This window comes from Arachis hypogaea, chromosome 10 (genome assembly GCF_003086295.3).
Source record: "Arachis hypogaea cultivar Tifrunner chromosome 10, arahy.Tifrunner.gnm2.J5K5, whole genome shotgun sequence".
Classification (NCBI taxonomy): Eukaryota; Viridiplantae; Streptophyta; class Magnoliopsida; order Fabales; family Fabaceae; genus Arachis; species Arachis hypogaea.
Genome location: NC_092045.1, coordinates 106,294,641 through 106,318,413, shown reverse-complemented (window position 1 = coordinate 106,318,413; position 23,773 = coordinate 106,294,641).

Here is a 23,773-nt window from a genome sequence, read left to right as displayed (position 1 = left end):
ACTTCACCCAAGTGGCTCAAACTCAAACACATTGACATATCATATACTCTTCCTCATGCCAATTTTCAACAACTCTAATTCTATTAAATCATCATTGTATACAATCAATATCATACTCACCATCCACATGGTTCCACCCACAATTCAACCATAATCAATCATCAAGCATATATCACAACATGCATATTTCTCATACATCATACCATCAAGGCATCAATAATCATCATCACATATATGACCACATCATATATCTCAATCATTCAACAACATCAACCATTCAATGCCTATCTTAGGGCCTCTAGCCTAAGTATTTCCTACCATATTACGTATTAGATACGAGAAACCGAAACCATACCTTAGCCGATTTTCCAAGCTCAACCAGAGCACTTCCAAACCACTTTTCCTCAAGCTTTCAAGGCCTCAACACCTCCAAGAACAGATTTTTTACCGCCAAATCCTTTTTCAAGCTTTTCAATATCACTAATCAAGCTCCAATATTCACATATACACAACCTAAGCCACAATCATCATACCCAGACACAACATCTCAATACCCAAACATCATAAAACAATAAATTACACTAGGGTTGAGAATCTTACCACACCCAGGGTCCAAGGAGACAAGATTAACCTTCTTCTTCAAGAGAGTTGGGTCCTATAACATCAAAGAGCCCAAAATCTCAATATTTTTGCTCATGAAACTCGAATTCAAAGCTGGAAATTCGAAAAGAAAAACATGGCTTACTGACAAACCCCATTTTGAGGGTTTATCTTGTGCTAATTTCAAAGGGGTTTATCAATGATTTCACACACTTTCTGCATGAAAATACAAGGAATTGCATTCTTTTCCTAGTTTTGCCTCATGAATGAAAACATGCTTATTTTGCACTAAAATAGATACATTTCTAATCTTCTCTTGATGTCATTCGATGCCGTGACTTGTGTGTTAAGTGGTTTCAGGATATAGAGTAGGAATGGACAGGAAAAGAAAAGGAAGACGGGTGCAAAAGGAAGAAAGCATGAGAATGAGGCTTTGGAAATTTCCACATGGGCGCGTGCGCGCACCTGGCGCGCCCGCGCGGATGAGAGCAACGTGAAGCCGAGACCAAGAGCCAAGCCACGAGCCAGTTTGAGCGGCGGCTAAGCCAGGACCCTCAGGGATGCGCACGCGTACATCACGCCTCCGCGCACAATACAAGACGCCTCAACAGGCGCGTACGCGTACCTTGCGCGTGCGCGCCGATTTGCGAATGTGTTTTTTTTAAGAAATCACGTGACTTAAGCATAGAGTTAGTTGAGGATCCCACTTTTGGGAAAATGCTTTGGCGGGAAAAGGCTTAAGAGGACCAAGGGGGCAAGGGTAAAGGACACTTAGTTCATTTTCTAGTTTTGAGATATTTTTTGGGGGAGAGAGGAGAGAGGACTCAAGTTCTTACTAGGGTTCTTCTTCATCAAAATTCTGGATTTTTACCCATTCCTTGGTGAGATCCATTGCAACTTTCATTCCACTTTGTTCATGTAATAGGTTTTCTTTTCCAATTTCAAGTTGTAGTTGTAATTGTTAAAATTCCTTGGATCTAGGATTCAACTTTATGATTTTTGGATTCCATTGATGTTTTGAGATTTTGATCCTCATTATTGCTCCTTGACAATTGTTTGTTGTTAATTCCTTGTATTGCAATATCTTTAATTCTACTTTTCTCTTCATTTTACTATGACCTTCCTTCTTGCTCATTACGTGTTTGATAAAATGTCAACACTAGCTATGGAGTAGAATTTTTACACTTGACATAGGGTTTGGTCATTGGAATAAGTTGAATAGTTGTGTCAATGGTTGATTTGGAGTTAGGGATTGCCAATTGACTTGGAGTGCACTAAAGCTAGATTCCCATGAGGTGAAGCTGGAACTTGTGACTCAAGTTGATCGTTTTCATTTGATTTTCCTCTACACTTGGGGGATAACTAAATGGAGCAAGACCTAATTGTTGTCAACATTGAGTGGACTATAATGATAAGATTTATAATGCCAACCCTAAGTCAAGTCCTTTTGATAATTGATTGTTTGTTTCTCATTACTTTGCTAAGACCTTCAAAGAACTCAAACAAGGCTTACTAAATCAATAAGATGCACACTTTGGCAATTCCAAGGGAGAACGACTCGGGAGACTAGTACTCTCGGATATAGATTGTAGATTTGTTTGATGATGGATTTTGCGTTGGTTTAGACTATACTACGATTGATCACTTGATAAATTCTATACCGACAAAAATTCATTCGTCAAAATGGCGCTGTTGCCGGGGAATTTGCTTAGTGTGCCATGTTATTGTTTGGATTAAGCGTGTATATATGTACATAGTTGCACTTCATTGTAAATAATTCAAGTGACTAACCCCTCATTCGTTACAATGAATTTCATTTCTCCTTCATTGCATGACGCGTTCACAACCGAATCCGAGCTTAGTCCCTTTTGATCCAGAAATAGAACGGACTTTGTTTCATATTAGACAAGCTCGGAGGCGGCTTAAGCTTGGAAAAGGGGAAGAGGCTTTCACCACCTCAACCACCTTATTAGAAGTGAACATTGAACCGTCACTCAAAGAAGGCATTAATCCTACTTCCATCAATTTCACTAACAAATCTTCTTTTGTTCTAGGTACTAATACCATGGATGCTCCGAGGAGAGTTACCATCAAGGAAGCGGGTGCACCGGATTATGTTCTTCAACCCCTTCACGTAACTCACCCCAACTTGAATGCGAACTTCGAATTGAAGACCGCTTTGATCAACCTCCTACCCAAGTTTCATGGGCTTCCCGCACAAGACCCTATTCGACATCTCAAGGACTTCCATCGCATATGCTCGACTACTAGACGGGAAGGGTCCGATGAAGTTGCTATATGGTTGTTTGCTTTCCCTTTCTCTCTCGAGGACAAGGCTAAAGAATGGTTCTACACCCTCTCGAGTGAAGTTACCTCCGATTGGGACTTACTTAGAAGGGGATTCTTGGATAAATTCCTACCTCCGGAAAAGATGGATAGGCTAAGGAAGGAAATGTCTTGTATTGTGCAAGGTGAGACGGAACCACTCTATGAGTATTGGGAACGGTTTCGCAAACTACTAGATGCGTGCCCTAATCACATGATCGACACTCAAGTATTGCTTGGATACATATGTCAAGGGATGCGAGAGCAAGATAGAACCCTCTTGGACACTTCTAGCAATGGTTCTTTGTCCAAATATAAAACCGCGGAGGAGGCATGGCAACTTATTATTGACTTAGCCGAATCCAATCAACATATGAGGCGAAGAGTCAACCGTCCAAGGACCGTGAATGAGGTATCAACTAGTAGTGAAATCACCGCTCTAACTCAATCCTTGAATGAGATGACATCCATCTTGAAGCAACTCCAATTGAACCAACAACAACCACAACCTCAATCATACCAACAACAACACCCTCCACCACCTCAACAACACAACCAACAATTGGTCCCTCAAAGAGTATGTGGCATTTGCTCTTGCTACTCTCACTACACGGATGAGTGCCCAAGCCTTCAAGAAGACAATACCTTGGCGGCTACCCACAATTTCTATGACCGCCCCAATCAAGGGTACTACCAAGGCGGTAATCCTAACCAAGGGTACTCTTATCAAGGAGGAGGAAGCTACAACCAAGGAAGTGGACACAATAATCAAAATTGGAGAGACAACCATCAACAAGGGAATAGGGACAACAACAACAATGGAGGAGGTCAAAGATGGGGTAACAACTCACAAAACTTCTCACAAAACCGACCATACAATTCACAAAATCAACCATACAATCAACAAAACCCACAAAGAAACTACCAAGCATATCAACCACCACATCAAAGATCACCACCCAACCAATCACAAGCTCCTCAACTCACATACAACCACCACCTCCAACCAAGATGAAACACTCCGAACCATTATCCAAGGTCAAAAGGAACTACAAAACACACTTGCTTCCGGTCTCACCGGCCTCACCTCTACACTACAAGCTCTTCTTGCACGCATGGATACACCATCAACTCCCACTCCTCAACCCCCAATCCAAAGTGTCATTCCCTCTCAACCTCAACCAAATCCAAAGGGGGCATCAATGCCATCACCCTTAGATCCGGTACGCAACTAAAAGAGAAGGAAGCAAAGGACTCAAGCCCTATCACAACCACTCAAGAAGAGGAGGAAATAAATATAGAAGAAGTAGTGGAAGAGGAGACACCACAAGCCATAGTTGAGGATGAAGCCCAACCAACAAGGGAGACAACCAAGGCCAAAAGAACCTTGGAAGAAGAAGTTGCTCAACCACTTCCATTTCCAACACTTGCGAAGAAAGCTAAAAAGCGCATAGAACTCGACCCCAAAATGGTAGAAATGTTCAAGAAAGTTGAGGTAACCATCCCCCTCTTTGATGCTATCCATCAAGTTCCTAGATATGCCAAATTCCTCAAGGACTTATGCATACATAAGGATAGAATTCTTGAATTGGAAACCATCCCATTGGGAAGCTCTATTTCCGCGTTAATGGGAACACTGCCCGAGAAGTGTGATGATCCGGGCCCTTGTATGGTCACTTGCACAGTCAATGGAGTTCAATTTAGAGATTGTATGTGTGACCTCGGAGCATGTGTTAGCATCATGCCGCTCTCCGTCTACCGGGTATTGAAGTTGCCACCACTAAAAAGGTCGACGGCAAGATTCGTCCTAGCGGATAAAAGCATAATAACCGTAGCGGGTGTCGCGGAAGATGTGTTGGTGAACATAAAAGGGTTGGTGTTTCCGATTGACTTCTATGTCCTTGAAATGCCATCAAGCGAAACCGAGAGAGTATCGTCTATCCTACTTGGAAGACCATTCTTGAGAACTTCTAGATTTAAACTTGATGCTTACTCGGGGACCTACTCATTTGAAATAGATGGGAGAATTGTAAGCTTTAACCTAGAGGAAGTAATGAAGCATCCACCGGAGAACCACTCTTTATTTCGGTGTGATCCAATCGATAACATAGTGGCCGAAGTGCATCTAGCAAAGTTAGATGAGAAGTATATGGTTGAAGAAGCAAATGAAAAGTCAAGTGAACTAAATACCACACATCATACAAACCATCCGGAAACTCAAACTTCAAAGAATGACAAGAAGATGGAATTGAAGCCACTACCACCTCACTTAAGGTATTCATACCTTGATGAAGCCCAAGGGCTACCCGTGATAATTGCACAAGAGCTAACCCCTCAACAAGAAGAGAAATTGCTAAATGTATTGAGAAAAAACAAAAGGGCAATCGGGTGGAGTTTGGCGGATCTAGTGGGAATAAGCCCCAAAGTATGCGAGCACCGCATATTCCTTGAAGAAGGAGCAAGACCGGTCCGACAACCTCAAAGGAGACTTAATCCAACCATTCTTGAGGTGGTAAAGAAAGAAGTCACTAAGCTACTTGAAGCAAACATCATCTACCCTATCTCGGATAGCGAATGGGTAAGCCCGGTCCAAGTGGTGCCCAAAACGTCCGGAGTGACAACAATCAAAAACGAAAGTGGTGAACTTATAGCAACAAGAGTGCAAAATTCTTGGAGAGTATGCATAGACTACCAAAGATTGAACGCGGCCACAAGAAAAGATCACTTCCCATTACCATTTATTGATCAAATGCTTGATCGATTAGCCGGTAAATCATATTATTGTTTTCTTGATGGCTACTCCGGATACTTCCAAATTCATATTGCTCTAGAGGACCAAGAAAAAACCACATTTACTTGCCCCTTTGGGACGTATGCTTACAAGCGTATGCCATTTGGCCTATGCAATGCACCGGCAACGTTCCAAAGATGCATGATGAGCCTATTTGCGGACTTTCTAGAGCAATCAATGGAAGTTTTCATGGATGACTTTAGTGTGTATGGTGATTCATTTGAGCATTGTTTAGGTAACCTTGAAAAAGTCTTAGAGAGATGCACCAAAACAAACCTTGTCTTAAATTTTGAAAAATGTCATTTCATGGTCAAACAAGGCATTGTTTTGGGACACATAGTATCAAAGGAGGGCATCTCCGTAGATCCGGCAAAGATAAATGTCATATCCAGTTTACCTTACCCCTCCTCCGAGAGGGAAGTCCGTTCTTTTCTTGGACATGCAGGATTTTACCGGAGATTCATCAAAGACTTTAGCAAGGTGGCCTTACCTCTCTCTCGATTACTACAAAAAGACACCGAATTTGAGCTAAGCAAGGAATGTATGGAAGCATATGACAAACTCAAAGTAGCATTGACACAAGCTCCTATAGTGCGAGGCCCCAATTGGACTCAACCTTTTGAAATCATGTGTGATGCTTCGAACTATGCGATAGGAGCCGCGTTAGCACAACGCGAAGGTAAGATTCCCTATGTCATAGCTTATGCTTCCAAAACATTAGATGGAGCCCAATCCAACTACACTACTACCGAAAAGGAACTACTAGCTATTGTTTTTGCTTTGGACAAGTTCCGGGCCTATCTTCTTGGTTCCAAGGTTGTAGTGTACTCGGATCATGCGGCACTAAAGTACTTGTTGGCCAAAAAGGAATCAAAACCAAGATTAATTCGTTGGGTGCTTTTGTTACAAGAATTTGACTTGGAGATCAAAGATAGGAATGGTTCCCAAAACCTAGTGGCGGACCATTTAAGTCGCCTCGAACACACAAAAGGCGACACCACTCCTATCAATGACTCTTTTCCTTTGGATGCTTTGCACGCAATCTCGGAAGTGATTCCTTGGTATGCCCCAATCGCAAACTATTTGGTTTCACACACTTTCCCTCCTAATCTCGATAAAAACAAGAGGGATAAGCTGAAAAGCGAATCCAAATACTATATTTGGGATGACCCCTATTTGTGGAGGTGTGGAGCGGACCAAATAGTGCGACGGTGCATACCTCAAACCGAATTCCAAGCAATCTTGGATGCTTGCCATGCTTCCGAAGGAGGTGGTCACTATGGGCCCCAAAGAACGGCAAGAAAAGTCCTTGATTGCGGATTTTGGTGGCCAACTCTTCTCAAGGATGCGTCTCTCTATTGCAAATCTTGCCCCCAATGTATTAGGACTGGAGATATTTCCAAGAAGGACGAAATTCCCCAACAAAATATGCTTTTTTATGAAATCTTTGACGTATGGGGAATCGACTTCATGGGACCATTTCCAAAATCCAATGGCTTTCTCTACATCTTGTTAGCCGTCGATTATGTGTCAAAATGGGTGGAGGCAATCCCCACCCGAACGGATGACGCTAATGTTGTGTACTCTTTTGTGAGGAACAATATCATTTGCCGCTTTGGCGCCCCAAGGGCAATCATAAGTGACCAAGGATCACACTTTTGCAACAAAAAAATAGACGGCCTCATGAGAAAATATGGCATCATCCACAAAGTCGCCACGGCTTACCACCCTCAGACAAACGGCCAAGCTGAAGTCTCTAATCGGGAAATCAAGCATGTCTTAGAAAGAATTGTAAAGCCGAATAGGAAAGATTGGAGCATTAAACTCTCCGATGCACTTTGGGCCTATCGGACGGCTTACAAGACACCGATCGGCATGAGCCCCTTCCGGCTTGTATATGGTAAAGCATGCCACTTACCGGTGGAGATCGAACACAAAGCGTATTGGGCCGTAAAGGAGTGTAATATGAGCTTGGGTGGGGCCAGAGTAGAGAGAAAGCTTCAATTGGCGGAATTGAAATGTTTAAGATTAGAAGCTTACGACAACGCTAGGCTCTATAAGGAAAAATTGAAAGCCATCCATGACAAGAACATTAGGAGAAGAGAGTTTCAACCCGGTGACCTAGTTCTTCTCTACAATTCAAGGTTGAGATTACTACCCGAAAAGCTCAGATCAAGGTGGGATGGACCCTACCAAGTGGAGAAAGTAGAACCTTATGGGGTCTACCACTTGCGCCACCCAACAAGCCCGGACATCTTCAAGGTAAACGGGCACCGTCTCAAATTGTATCATGGTGAGCAAAGAAAGAACTCCAAGGAATTTGAAGTATTCCTCTTGAGGGATGCAACTCTTGAACAAGCACTATGAGCCACAGCAAGTCCAACTTAAGGACGTTAAACAAAAGTGCTAGGTGGGAGACACCCCACCATGGTAAGATCTTCCTTTGAGCTTTGTACATAGACACTTGACTTCATGTTTGTTAGATAGATTTTAATGTCGATTCCCCGTTTTTCTTTCTTGTTTTGTGTTAAATTCATTGATGGCTTACCGAGCAAAATGCCCTGTTATAGTGCTTAAGCAGCTGTTTGGAGGGGGGAAGTTGAAATATCAAAAGAGATGTAAACACATGCAAATTTAGGAAAAGCAACCCCTTCCGCGCGTGCGCGCACCTGGCGCGTACGCGCCCTTAAGGCACTCGACGATCACCCACGCGGACGCGCACCGTGCGCGGACGCGTGGATTGCGAATAACAGCCCTCCATACATTTACCCGAGACTTCCGCCCACACCATGCCAGGACCATGCCTGAAGCACATGAAGCTCGCGCGCGCGCACATGGCGCGTCCGCGCACTTGGGCGAAATCTGCCAATCGACGCGCAAGCGTACTGTGCGCGTCCGCGCCGATCGCCCTGCTGCACTCCTGGTACATATTCCAGAGAGTTAAGCCATTCTCAGGCCTATATCAAGCCACCAGCCCAAAACCTCTGCCGCGTGCGCGCACCTGGCGCGCACGCGTCCATTCACTGCGAGCACAAGATGCGCGCGCGCGCCATAGCCGCGCACGCGCCCTTTGATCCTGCACTCCTCTCTGAGCCATTTCACAGAGAGTTGAGCCCCCTCCAGGCCCTTCTCATGCTTGGGGCACAACCGCGTTGACGCGTACGCGCACTGTGCGCGCGCGCGCCAAAGGTCCTGAAGCAATCTCTGGTACTGCGTCCAGAGAGTTGTGCCACCCCTGTGCCTCCCTTGTGCCCCCAGCCCAAGCGCATGGACGCGCACGCGCAACACGCGCGCGCGCGCCCCTTTCTACCTCGCCTCCCTGCGCGAGCGCGCACTGCGCGCGCACGCGCGGATGATCGACGCCAATGTAAGAAGGGGCACACTCACCCCTTCACATTCACTTCACATTTTCTTCCCCCTCCCATACCTTCTACTACACATCCAACTTGAAAAAGGGGCACACCCCCCTTTCACCCTCATCCCTCCATTCCCTCTCCTACACTACCTTCTACCACTTACTACCTTCTCCACCACTCCCCATCAACCCACACCACAACCTCATCTCCCATTTTCTTCATCATTTCACAAGGTACTATACTAAGCCACCATTTCTTGTGATTTTTATTCATTTAGTCTCACCTTCTTTTAGTTAGCTTCTTTCTTCTTCTATTTTAGTTACCTCTTTAGGAATTTTTTGTTTTTGTTTTCTTTTTTCCTTTTTCCTCTCCCTCAAATTAACTCTTCATGGGCGTTTGGGTCTCCACTTCACTTGCATTAAGTAGATGAGCTGTGTTGCTTGCTTTTCTTACAATCACTGTGCACTGTCATCATTAATAGTGGATTGTGAATTACTACATTGCTTTCACCATCCTCTAATCACACACTACAAAAGGATGCACACCACGTGTTCGACGAAAGGCATACTTGACTTTTGAGCCCACTTTGACTAAATTGCCTCTCAACTTATCACTTAGGGCGCATCCCCATTTACTCCATTCCATCCAATCACATTTTTCCTAACTTGCTTTCCATTTGTGGTCCTTAAGGGTATGTGCTTCTCATGCTTCCTACTTGCATGCCTAAATTACCCTTACACCACACGAATATGATTTGCCTTGCTCTTCCCATGTTATCTTAGTTACATGTTGCAGCTGTCATGTGACAATGACACCCATATTCTACGGCATAACTTTTCATTGCATAATCGCATTTACTTCCACTTATTTGGATTTGATGTTTTCCCTTTCTTTACTCTCATAGGATGGTCATCAAAAAGAACAAAGGGAAAGCTCCCAAGAAGCCAACTTCCAATAAAGCGCACCACGACTTAACGGCCAAGCCACTCTTAAAGAAGACTAAGGGCCCCGTTGATGTTTTCGAGAAGGACAACCCTCCTAAGGATTCGAACAAGTTTCCCAACCGTTACTGCGAACTTGTTTACTCAAGAATGATCGAAAGGAATTATCATCCGGAACCCCTCCTAGTCCTACCGGCTCACCTCCATCCGATTGTGATGCCACACATTGACCGGAGGCAATGGAGGTTCCTCTTGAGGCAACCAAGGGAGGCCAATCTCTCATGGGTAGTGGAATTTTACTCCAACTACCACTCCCCCCTTCTCACATCAATATTTGTGCGCCGAAAGCAAGTGTCGGTCACAGTGGAAACCATCCAAGAAGTCCTTGGGATTGAACCATCATCGGATGTATATGACGCCTACGAAGAAGCCTTGGCTACATGCGATGACCGTGCATTCGATTGGAGCGCGATCCTCCGCGTCATTGCTTTACCCGACGCATATTGGATTCGGGGACCATAAAGCAAAGACCCAAGGGTTTAGATGTCCGCCACCTCACTCAAGAAGCCACGGCATGGGCCCAAATTCTAGCTCACTATGTGCTCCCAATTACACATGGGTCATCCATCACCGCCGAGTTGGCCTTATTGATATGGTGCATCTTAACCGAGAAGCCGGTCAACATTTCGCATGCCATCCGCCAATCCATGGGACGCATTCATGCCAAAGGCAATCTACCATTCCCCGCTTTGGTGACAGAATTGGTTGCAAAAGCCGGCGTCAACCGAGAGGCTAAAGATAGGAGAACCTCAATTCTGGTCGTTGGTGATATAATTCTGACCAAGAGATGCCTCAAGCCTCCGGAAGCCGCCAAGGACATCGGACTACCCACACCAACTCGCAACACCACCACTTCATCTACATCACAAAAATCGGCCGCCCAACGCCTTGAAGACCTTCACAAGAAATTGGACCGTTATGAGAGGCGCAACCAACGCCGTTATGCTCATGTGAAGAGACTTCTAAGCATAGTCACCCCACCTATGGAGGAACCCGATATCTCCACATCTACCGCAACTTCAAGCGGAGAAAGCGATGACATCGGAGATGTGGGACACTCGGAGCTCAACCACCCACTGCGCCTAACCTATAGCACGGAGGACCGTGCTAAGTTTTAAGTGTGGGGAGGTCGGCCGACCGATCTCCGTAGGTAACATCTGAATAAATCTGAATACATTAGGATAGGTTGCATGATTAGGTCTTAGTTGGCACCATTCGCATGATAAGTTTACTTGGTTGGAACAATGAAATTCTTTCTTAGAAAACCAATACTTTGGGGCAACCATGGGGCATTGCAAATTTTAAATGCTTTAATGCCAAAATTGCATGAAGAATTATATTTTGGAACATGGTTTTGAGCTAAGAACACAAGCAAGTGAGTTTTGAGCCTAATGGTATGGTTACATCTTATAACCACTTATTTTCCTTCTTGTGTGCACTATTCTTCTCCATGATTGCAATCTTTGATTTGTTTGATCCTTTATGTCCATTATTTTGTGCATACATGCATTTATGTGATTGAGGCCATCATTTCTTTAGCTCACTTATCCAAATAGCCAACCCTTTTATATTCCTTTGTTAGCCAATTTGAGCCTACGATTAACCCGCTTGTTCTTAATTTTAGCACACTACAAGCCTTAAAGCGGAAAACAATAAATATCCTTATTTGGATCTTTGATTAGCTTAGGCTAGTGTGAGTGAGAATCGTTCAAGTGTGAGAGCCTTGGGACATTGGGTGCATAAAAGGGTAGTTTTGTATTTTCTATTGAAAATGTTGGGAATTGGGTACATGCTCATGTATTGATCAAATGTATAGACCTTATGCATTGATGCTCTTGTATGAAGAAAGAAAAAAAATTGAGAAAGAGAAAAGAAAAATAATATGGAAAAAAAAATTTATAGAAAAAAAAAGAAAAAAAAGAAAGAGAAAAGCAATAAAGGGGACAAAATGCCCCAAAGTAAAGTTCAATTAAGATCAATGCATAAGTGTTGTGAAATGAATAGAAAATACATTAGTATGTGAAAAAGTGAGGAATGGGTAGTTAGATTAGCACTTAATTGTATAGGTCATTATATAGGTTAGGTGGAAAAGTTTAAGCTTATCAAAGATTCAAAATTCAAGCTCACTTAACCATATATGCATCCTACCTTAACCTTAACCCCATTACAACCTAAGGAGAAGACCTCATGATAGATGTATGCATGCATGAAATATATGTTGATTGTTAGAAGAAGAACAAATCTTGGAAAGCATGATTAGGGGAGAATTGAGAGAATCAACCCTAAACACTTGAGCGACCAGAGCGCAAACACTTCCGGTGAGGGTTCGATGCTCAATCCTTTGATCCCCGGCTCTCGCGAGCATTCCTCATGCAAGGTTGTATATATTGCATTTGATACTTAGAAATTGGCAAGTCCTATGCATTGACCATCATCGTGTCCCATGTGCTCGCATATGTCATAAGAAAGCTGATTTGTTCCTAACCAAGTAGATAACAGCACTAGTCGTAGTTGCATGCATATGAGTAGGTTGCATTTCGTGAGTCCTATGCGTTTGTGACCCCTCGGTCTTCTGTGTTTCTTTGCATTTTCCTAAGCATGAGGACATGCTAGAATCTAAGTGTGGGGAGGTTGACAAACCCCATTTTGAGGGTTTATCTTGTGCTAATTTCAAAGGGGTTTATCAATGATTTCACACACTTTCTGCATGAAAATACAAGGAATTGCATTCTTTTCCTAGTTTTGCCTCATGAATGAAAACATGCTTATTTTGCACTAAAATAGATACATTTCTAATCTTCTCTTGATGCCATTCGATGCCGTGACTTGTGTGTTAAGTGGTTTCAGGATATAGAGTAGGAATGGACAGGAAAAGAAAAGGAAGACGGGTGCAAAAGGAAGAAAGCATGAGAATGAGGCTTTGGAAATTTCCACATGGGCGCGTGCGCGCACTTGGCGCGCCCGCGCGGATGAGAGCAACGTGAAGCCGAGACCAAGAGCCAAGCCACGAGCCGGTTTGAGTGGCGGCTAAGCCAGGACCCTCAGGGATGCGCACGCGTACATCACGCCTCCGCGCACAATACAAGACGCCTCAACAGGCGCGTACGCGTACCTTGCGCGTGCGCACCGATTTGCGAATGTGTTTTTTTTAAGAAATCACGTGACTTAAGCATAGAGTTAGTTGAGGATCCCACTTTTGGGAAAATGCTTTGGCGGGAAAAGGCTTAAGAGGACCAAGGGGGCAAGGGTAAAGGACACTTAGTTCATTTTCTAGTTTTGAGATATTTTTTGGGGGAGAGAGGAGAGAGGACTCAAGTTCTTACTAGGGTTCTTCTTCATCAAAATTCTGGATTTTTACCCATTCCTTGGTGAGATCCATTGCAACTTTCATTCCACTTTGTTCATGTAATAGGTTTTCTTTTCTAATTTCAAGTTGTAGTTGTAATTGCTAAAATTCCTTGGATCTAGGATTCAACTTTATGATTTTTGGATTCCATTGATGTTTTGAGATTTTGATCCTCATTATTGCTCCTTGACAATTGTTTGTTGTTAATTCCTTGTATTGCAATATCTTTAATTCTACTTTTCTCTTCATTTTACTATGACCTTCCTTCTTGCTCATTACATGTTTGATAAAATGTCAACACTAGCTATGGAGTAGAATTTTTACACTTGGCATAGGGTTTGGTCATTGGAATAAGTTGAATAGTTGTGTCAATGGTTGATTTGGGGTTAGGGATTGCCAATTGACTTGGAGTGCACTAAAGCTAGATTCCCATGAGGTGAAGCTGGAACTTGTGACTCAAGTTGATCGTTTTCATTTGATTTTCCTCTACACTTGGGGGATAACTAAATGGAGCAAGACCTAATTGTTGTCAACATTGAGTGGACTATAATGATAAGATTTCTAATGCCAACCCTAAGTCAAGTCCTTTTGATAATTGATTGTTTGTTTCTCATTACTTTGCTAATACCTTCAAAGAACTCAAACAAGGCTTACTAAATCAATAAGATGCACACTTTGGCAATTCCAAGGGAGAACGACTCGGGAGACTAGTACTCTCGGATATAGATTGTAGATTTGTTTGATGATGGATTTTGCGTTGGTTTAGACTATACTACGATTGATCACTTGATAAATTCTATACCGACAAAAATTCATTCGTCACTTACCTCAAGATTAATTGTATGGGTTTTGTAGAGCTCTCCGCGGTGAACGCGTGGCCGCAAATAGTGTTGCAATCGGAGCCCTAGATCAAAAGTTATGGTGGTTTGAAGATCAAAAGAGAGATAGAACTTGAGAGAGTGTTCTTTCCCCCTCCATCTCAATTTTCAGCGTGTGTGAGTGATAAGTAAGGAGAGAGAATGCTGAAAACTAGGGTTTCAGGGTTTAGTTATGTTGGGCCAAGGGCCCACTTTGGGTCTGGTTGGCCCAGTTTGGCTCGTTCGGTCCAATCTTGGTCCGAATTCTATAAAATTGGTACCGAAATTCTCGTCTTAATCTCCTCTATCACATTTAGCCATAAAAATCACATTTTTGACTTTTTAGAATAAATTCTCATTTATGAGTTAATTAGCCATTAATTAACCGGGTCTTACAATTATTTTGTTTAAAATTCGCTGATATTTTATTTATTATTCTTGAATAAGACTTAAACTCTTAATTTATAAATTGAATCTAGATAATTTAATAGTAAGTAAAATATAAGTTGTCACGTTAGTTATCTAACTATGTATATGCTGGTTTTAACATAACCATCTAGCTATATTCTTAGAATTTGATGAACTTAGTTTTCTAATTCATATATAATTCCTTTTTTTAGGTGTCTTGTGTATTTTTTGGTGTCTTAATGCCTATATAAAATAGAACAAATTAAATTGTATATTTACAAACAACTATAACTTTTAATTTCGTGATAAAAACAAAAAAACAAAAAACACGATCCGATGCCTAGTATGTACTAAAACAAAAAAAAATAAAATGGAACTCAAATTCACGATAAATTAATCCTCGACTTTTCGAATTTGGGAATACCGTAGCAAATTAAAAAATAAAAAAATAAAAAACAAAATCACAGGTTTAATTAAATTTTCCAACCAAAATTGAAGAGAGATTATTAGCTTTGATTCAAACAGCATAAAACTCTATAAAATTATTTATAAAAAAATTATAAAAATTACAACTTACAATACCTCAGCTAGAGAAGGGACGTAGGGAGAACTATCGTTTTAAGAGAAAATGATTTTGAGTTGGGGAACAAAAACTATGCATCTAAGGTAGGTCCCAATTCGTTTTTTTTGGATCTAAATAATATTGTAAATAATATTGATAATAATATATGAGATGATTATGGGATTTTTTTATTCAAATTAAATAATTATATAATTTATCAATATACATAAACCGTAGAATAATTACTTAAATAAATAACGTACTACATTTTAACTATTCTGAGCTCAATATAAATATGAGCGTATCTCAAACTATGACGTGTGAAGAATTTAATATGTTCAGAATGCATCTGAGCGAGATATGTTGTAGGCCAAAAAATGGGTATTGAGTATCTAAAATGCGTTCAAAAGCTGATTTTGGTAACATCATCCGAGATACGGTCAAAACAGGAGTTAGGGTTACAGCATCCAAAATACGTGCAGATACAATTTCAAGTAAATTTTAAATTAGACCAAATACAAAAATAATTTAAAATTGATCTTTTTTAATAAAAATTAATTAAATTAATAAATAAAAATTAAATAAATATTATTTAAATAGTAATAAATTATACTAATTTTAAAAATATTAAAATTAGTAAATAATTAAATTTTGAATTGGTTCAGTGTTAATCCAATTCTACTCCAAACCGTTGACACCTAGAATTAAGGTAAAATTAATAACCACTTCTAATTCCAATCATCTGCTCCTCCAAACAAGTACACTTTTAATTCACGTTGGAAATGTCAGTCAGTCAGACAAAATTCGTCATGAACTGTGGATGACTCCAATTATTCATCATGATGGGTGATGATTGGATTTTTGACGGTTTAGAATTTCACTAATGAAATCTCGTTGTAAAGTATAGTCTCTAAACCAACAATAATCCTTTCATACAAAAATTTGTTTGTCACAAGTACAAACTCCTAAAATCTATAAACCGAAGTATTTAAACCTCGGGTCGTCTCTCAAAGGACTTGCAGGGTAGTGTTCTTGTTATTGGTTATGGACTTGTTTATTTTGGGATTTTGGATGAGAAATATGAATAGTAAATGGTAAGAAAACTTTATTAACAAAATGGTCTTGGCAAGGTTTGGTTGTCAAGGGTCTTCATCATTATCACTAGCCACAAGTATGGTAGTTGCAAGGATTAATCCCACTTAGTCATCCTTAAATCAATTAACAAAGGAAAGTCAAGTGAGTTATATCAATCCTAGTCCATAAATCCTAGCTTTCCACTAATTGGATTAATGAAGGCTAGAGTTAATGGCTATCAACTATCAATCAATTGGACACTAGTGACTCAAGAAATCCTAAGTTACCTTCTCAAGCCAAGAACATAGAATTCTACTCTAACATCCTCTCAAGCATTTCATCAAACACTTGGAGGGTAATGAAAGAAAGCATTTTTATTTGTAAGAATAAAAGGAATCAACAACTAACAATTACAAAGAATTAACAAAACAACAATCAACAACATCACAATCACATGAATTATCTCAAATTGCATTATTAAAAGAAAACAAAAGAACAAAAATATCTCAATTACAAAACCTAGAAACAAAATAAGAGAAATTACAACAAGAGGATAGGGATAGAAAGAAGAACCAAAGTGTAGCAATCATCAATTGAAGGTAGAAGTAGAAGGAGACTTGAATTAAACCTAGAACTACGAGATCCTAATCTAACCCTAATTCCTAATCCTAATTCTAGAGAGAAGAGAGAGCTTCTCTCTTTAACTCTAACTACTTCTAAAACTAAACTATGACTAATGATTAAAAGTATGTTGATTCCTCTTCAATCCTTGGCTTAAATAGCATCAGAAATGAGTTGGATTGGGCCCACAAGGCTTCTAAAATCGCTGGCCACGTATTGCATTAAGTGGGTCATGTGCCACCATCGGCGCGTCCGCGTACTGTGTGCGTGCGCGCCCCTATGCGCGATGCAACTATGGCAAATCTTATATCGTTTCGAAGCCCCCGGATGTTAGCTTTCCAACCCAACTATAACCGCATCATTTGGACATCTGTAGCTCAAGTTATAGTCGTTTAAGTGCCAAGAGGTCAGGCTTGACAGCTTTCCGGTTCCATCATTTCTTCATGAGTTCTCCAACTTTACATGCTTTTTCTTCATTCCCTTGATCCAATCTTTGCCTCCTAAATCTGAAATCACTTAACAAACATATCAAGGCATCTAATAGAATCAAGGTGAATTAAATTTATCTATTTTGAGTCCTAAAAAGCATGTTTTCACTCTTAAGCACAATTAAAGGAGAATATACAAAACCATGCTATTTCATTGAATAAATGTGGGTAAAAGGTTATAAAATCCCCTAAATCAAGCACAAGATAAACTTTACAAATGGGGTTTATCAACCTCCCCACACTTAAACCAAGCATGTCCCCATGCTTAAGCCAAGAGAGAAACAAAGGGTATCAACATTTATTCAATGTAAATAAACTATATGCAACCTAAACTATATGGAATTATCTAAATGGATGCAACTAAATGCAAAAATGGTTTTACCTACTTGGTTAAAAATAAATCATTCCTCCAAGGCATACATGCACAAGTAAGGCCAAGATCATATAACGATTCATGAGTCCTACCAATTGAAGTATAAACATGAAGTTCACATAGACTTGCAAGAAGAACGCTCGTGAAAGTTGGGAATCAAGGAATTGAGCATCGAACCCTCACCGGAAGTGTTTGCACTCTAGTCGCTCAAGTGTGTAGGGTCAATTCTCTCAATTCTCCCCTAATCATGCTTTCTAAGATTTGTTTTTCTTCTAACAATCAACATATATTTCATGCATGCATACAAATATCATGAGGTCTTTTCTTTAGGTTATAATGGGGCTAGGGTCAAGGTAGGGTGCATATTTGGTCAAGTGAGCTTAAAATTTGAATCTTTGATAAGCTTAAACTTTCCACCTAACCTATGACATCCTATACAATTAAATTCTAACCTAACTACCCATTCTTCACTTTTCCACATACTCATGCATTCTCTTTTTCATTTCACAACACATATGCATTGACTTTTATTTGAGCTTTACTTTGGGGCATTTTGTCCCCTTTTTTATTTCTTTCTTTTTCTTCTTTTTCTTTCTTTTTCTAAATTTTTTTTCTTTCCTTTTCCATATTATTTTTCTCTTTTTTTTCTTTTTCTTTTGTTTTTTTTTCTTTCTTCCTATATACAAGAGCATCAATGCATAAGGCTTTACAATTGATCAATACATGAGCATGTACCCAATTTCCAATAATTTCAATAAAGACACAAAACTACCCTTTTATTCACCCAATGTCCCAAGGTTCCCACACTTGAATGATACTCACACACACTAGCCTAAGCCAATCAAGGATCCAAATTAAGGACATTTATTGTTTTTCGCTTTAAGGCTTGTAATGTGCTAAATTAAGAACAAAGTGGGTTAATCATAGGCTCAAATTTGGCTAACAAAGGAAGATAAAAGGTAAGGCTATTTGGATAAGTGAGCTAAATGAAATGATGGCCTCAATCATATAAATGCATGAATACACAAAATAATGGACATAAAGAATCAAACAAATCAAAGATTACAATCATAGGAAGAGAATAATGCACACAAGAAGGACGATAAGTGGTTATAAGATGTAACCACACCATTAGGCTCGAATCTCGCAAGCTTGTGTTCTTAGCTCAAAAACCATGTTTCAAAATAAATTCTTTCAAGCAAGTTCCACAAATTTTCTTTTTCAAATTGGTAGGGTGCCCTAAAACAGTTTCTTGGAAAGAAAATCATCACCCTAACCAAGTAGTCCTAATAAGAAAGAAGTGGTAAAAATATGTACAAATTCTAACTAACATGCAACCTATCATGCAATGCAATAACTAATCTAACAAAGAAAACTAAGAATTGGTGTTGGACAAGGAAATTGTTACCCATGGAGATCGGTCAGACGACCTCCCCACACTTGAAGATTGCACCGTACTCGATGCATGCAAAGAAGAGCAAGGTGGACGGGTTGCTACAATTGATGAGCTTCTTCACAAGGTTGTGCGGAAGACTTGTTTGTTGCCCCATTTAAAAGCTTTTCCTTTCTCCCTCCTTGGTGGCCAACCTAAAAGGATAGAAAAGGAAAGGAATATTAAGCCTATGACAAAGATATCAAAGCAAATAGAACATAGGCGGGGGCTAATGCCAAATAAAGGTATGGTTCTCTACTACATGGTAGCTACAACATGTAGAGGAGGAAACAATAAGAGAAAATGGCATATCAATGATACTTGATGCAAGAGTAAGGTCAAAGCATGAAGAGCATGATGAGCATCAAGTTTGAACAGAGAGAGTGGGCCATGAAAGACAATATAAGGTCATAGCAATGCACAAAGAACACAAGTGCATAAAAGATTGAGCATTGATTTGAAGAAAAACATCACCCAACAATATGAAACAAGCCAAGAGGCACCAAAGTAATGCAAAGAATCCTCAACAATTGAGTAGGAAGATGCAACACCATTATTAAAATGTCTTAAAAAAAACGAAAACATGCTACAAAAACTAAATGAAAATGGGAAGAGTAGAAGTATGCGAATGTGATAAGCAAAAGAAAATGGAAGGGGAGAAAAAAAACTCTTTTTTTTTTTACCAACGCGTGTGCGTCATGCACGTTTACGCGTCAATGGGCAAATTGGTTGAAGGACGCGTACGCGCCAGGTACGCGCACGTGTGCGTCGAGTTAGGCCGGAGGCATAGTGTCGGCCCAAGTCTGGCACAGCTCTCGGGTAAAAGTACCGGGGGTGCAGATTGTGCAATCGACGCGCGCGCGCACAGTGTGCGTGCGCGTGCAATGCCAATTTAAGATCATGTGCGCATACGCGCCAGGTGCGCGCACGCGTGCACAGACTTGTGCCTTAGGCCTAATGTTCGCACAGTGCAGGCCTAACTCTCGGGTTTTTTGGCTGGGGTCGAATTTTTTTGCATCCACGCGTACGCGTACAGTGCGCGTCCGCGTGGATGGTGTTATGTTTTTCAAAATTTTTTCTAAGTTCTTACACCAATCCATGCCTTTCAATCCTCCAAACAGCTACCAAAACACCCTAGAACCTTATTCAATATACTATACTACTAAATAAACTCAATAAAACAATAAAAACAAGAAATTAAACTAATTCTACCAATATTTACAAAAGAGAAAATGAAAAGATTTTACCATGGTGGGGTGTCTCCCACCTAGCACTTTTGTTTATTGTCCTTAAGTTGGACTTATGGGGAGCTCCTCATCAAGGTGGCTTGTTCTTGTACTCATCTTGGAACTCCCAAGGATCTTTGCCTCTCAATTGGTTGACAGAATTTCCAACCATCTTCATCGAGCTTGGGTAGAGTTCTACCCAAGATATACGTTCCCATAGTTCTTCACATAGCGAACCGGGATCCTATATCTTATCTTCACACCCATCCGTGAGTTGAGTTTCATGATTTTTCCGTACGGGTGGTTGACAAAAGGGCGGTTGACACATAGAATTCTCTTTACTCCACCGATGCTTCCTTCTAGACCCATACAAAGTGATTCTTGTCCCAACATCATCCCTATACCTTAAAGCTTTGACCTTAGTGAGCTTTATACCAAATTTCCAACCACTACACAATTCTCTTTTTCCTTTAAGTCCACAAAGAGCTCTAAGTTGTCCATCCATTTCAATCAAACTATATTCAAGTGAGAAAGTAAAGCTTAGGGATAAGAATTTTACCCACTTGAATGTTGTGTTGGATGGTGACTTGGGGAGGGAGACCTCCCCACACTTAGACAATGCAAGGTCCACTTCTTTAGGCTCTTCTTTGGTTGTTTCCACCTCTTTGCGAGCTTCCTCAATTTCAACCTTTCCCCTTTTATCACATGGCTTGGTGTTGTCTTCAAGAACTTTGATTTCTTGCCTAATGGGAGGTGATTCAATTTTGGATAGAAATTCATTGATGAATAAATCCATTTCTTGGTCAACCTCTTCATATTCTTCAATTTCGATATACACCATGCCAACGTTTTCCTCTTGGTAGCTCTCTTTCTCATTGCTCACCAAGGGTATGGGAGGTTGTGCACACTCTTCTATAATTTCAACTCCATGTCCAATGGGAGAGGATTCGATTGTAGATAGAAATTCATCCATGATTGAATCCATCTCTTGATAAGCCTCTTCCAAGTCTTCAACTATGACATGCCTTGGAGGTTGCGCACCCTCTTCAACATCAATATCAAGCTTCTTGGAAGAGTTCTCCATGATGCTACATTCCCATGGACTTTCAACATCTCCTAAATCTTCAACCACTTCTTCCTTTTCTTCAATGATCATAGGCTCTTCCAAATGTTCTAACACAAAATTTGATTCCTCCTTCTCCACCGGATTTTCCAATTTCTCCTTCATGCTTTGCTCTTCTTTTAACCTTTCACATGTGGTCACGGAAGTACCTTGAGTCTTCAAACATTGGTAGGCTAAAGTATGCACCACCTTGGTCAAATTGGTCACAAACTCAAATGTATCCCGCTTCATGGCTTCTTGCCCTTGAAGTAACAAAGTGAGAGAATCGTTCATTGCGGCTTGGGGTGAGTAGGAAGGTTCATTATTTTGGAGAGAGGATTCATGGTAGGAAGATGGTTCCTCTTGATAAAATTGTGGAGATGGTGTGTATTGAGGTGGTTCTTGGGAGTAATCTTGATAGGGTTGTGATGGTCCTAAAGGTTCTTGCTCATAATGGTCATAAGAATATGGCATGGATGATTGGTCATATGGTGGATATGGATCATAGGAAGGTGCTTAATGTGGAAAGGCTTGTGAGTATGGTTGAGGTTCATGTTGAGGATAAGGTTCATAGGCGTATGGTGGTGGTTGATTATCATAAAAGGAATCACCACAGCCATTGAATTGACATGCATTAGGATGGTGATTATACCTATTAGTGTCCGGAGGTTGTTGCCAATAGGAGTGATCAATTCCTTGAGGCTCCTCCCATCTTTGATGGTTCCATCCATAATGAGTGTTATCATTGAAGTGCACATTTCCTACAACACAATTAGAACCAAACTCATAGCCGAAGTGAGAATTCATAGTGGAAAAACAAAATAAAACTAACAAAAACTAGAAAAACAAGCAAAAGACAATCCTATTCACACTATTCACATATGTACAATAACCAATAACATAACACCATTGCAACTCCCCGGCAACGGCGCCATTTTGATGATTGGATTTTTGACGGTTTAGAATTTCACTAATGAAATCTCGTTGTAAAGTATAGTCTCTAAACCAACAATAATCCCTTCATACAAAAATTTGTTTGTCACAAGTACAAACCCCTAAAATCTATAAACCGAAGTATTTAAACCTCGGGTCGTCTCTCAAAGGACTTGCAGGGTAGTGTTCTTGTTATTGGTTATGGACTTGTTTATTTTGGGGTTTTGGATGAGAAATATGAATAGTAAATGGTAAGAAAACTTTATTAACAAAATGGTCTTGGCAAGGTTTGGTTGTCAAGGGTCTTCATCATTATCACTAGCCACAAGTATGGTAGTTGCAAGGATTAATCCCACTTAGTCATCCTTAAATCAATTAACAAAGGAAAGTCAAGTGAGTTATATCAATCCTAGTCCATAAATCCTAGCTTTCCACTAATTGGATTAACGAAGGCTAGAGTTAATGGCTATCAACTATCAATCAATTGGACACTAGTGACTCAAGAAATCCTAAGTTACCTTCTCAAGCCAAGAACATAGAATTCTACTCTAACATCCTCTCAAGCATTTCATCAAACACTTGGAGGGTAATGAAAGAAAGCATTTTTATTTGTAAGAATAAAAGGAATCAACAACTAACAATTACAAAGAATTAACAAAACAACAATCAACAACATCACAATCACATGAATTATCTCAAATTGCATTATTAAAAGAAAACAAAAGAACAAAAATATCTCAATTACAAAACCTAGAAAAAAAATAAGAGAAATTACAACAAGAGGATAGGGATAGAAAGAAGAACCAAAGTGTAGCAATCATCAATTGAAGGTAGAAGTAGAAGGAGACTTGAATTAAACCTAGAACTACGAGATCCTAATCTAACCCTAATTCCTAGTCCTAATTCTAGAGAGAAGAGAGAGCTTCTCTCTCTAACTCTAACTACTTCTAAAACTAAATTATGACTAACGATTAAAAGTATGTTGATTCCTCTTCAATCCTTGGCTTAAATAGCATCAGAAATGAGTTGGATTGGACCCACAAGGCTTCTAAAATTGCTGGCCACGTATTGCATTAAGTGGGTCATGTGCCACCATCGGCGCGTCCGCGTACTGTGCGTGTGCGCGCTCCTATGCGCGATGCAACTATGGTAAATCTTATATCGTTTCGAATCCCCGAATGTTAGCTTTCCAACCCAACTGGAACCGCATCATTTGGACATCTGTAGCTCAAGTTATGATCGTTTAAGTGCCAAGAGGTCCGGCTTGACAGCTTTTCG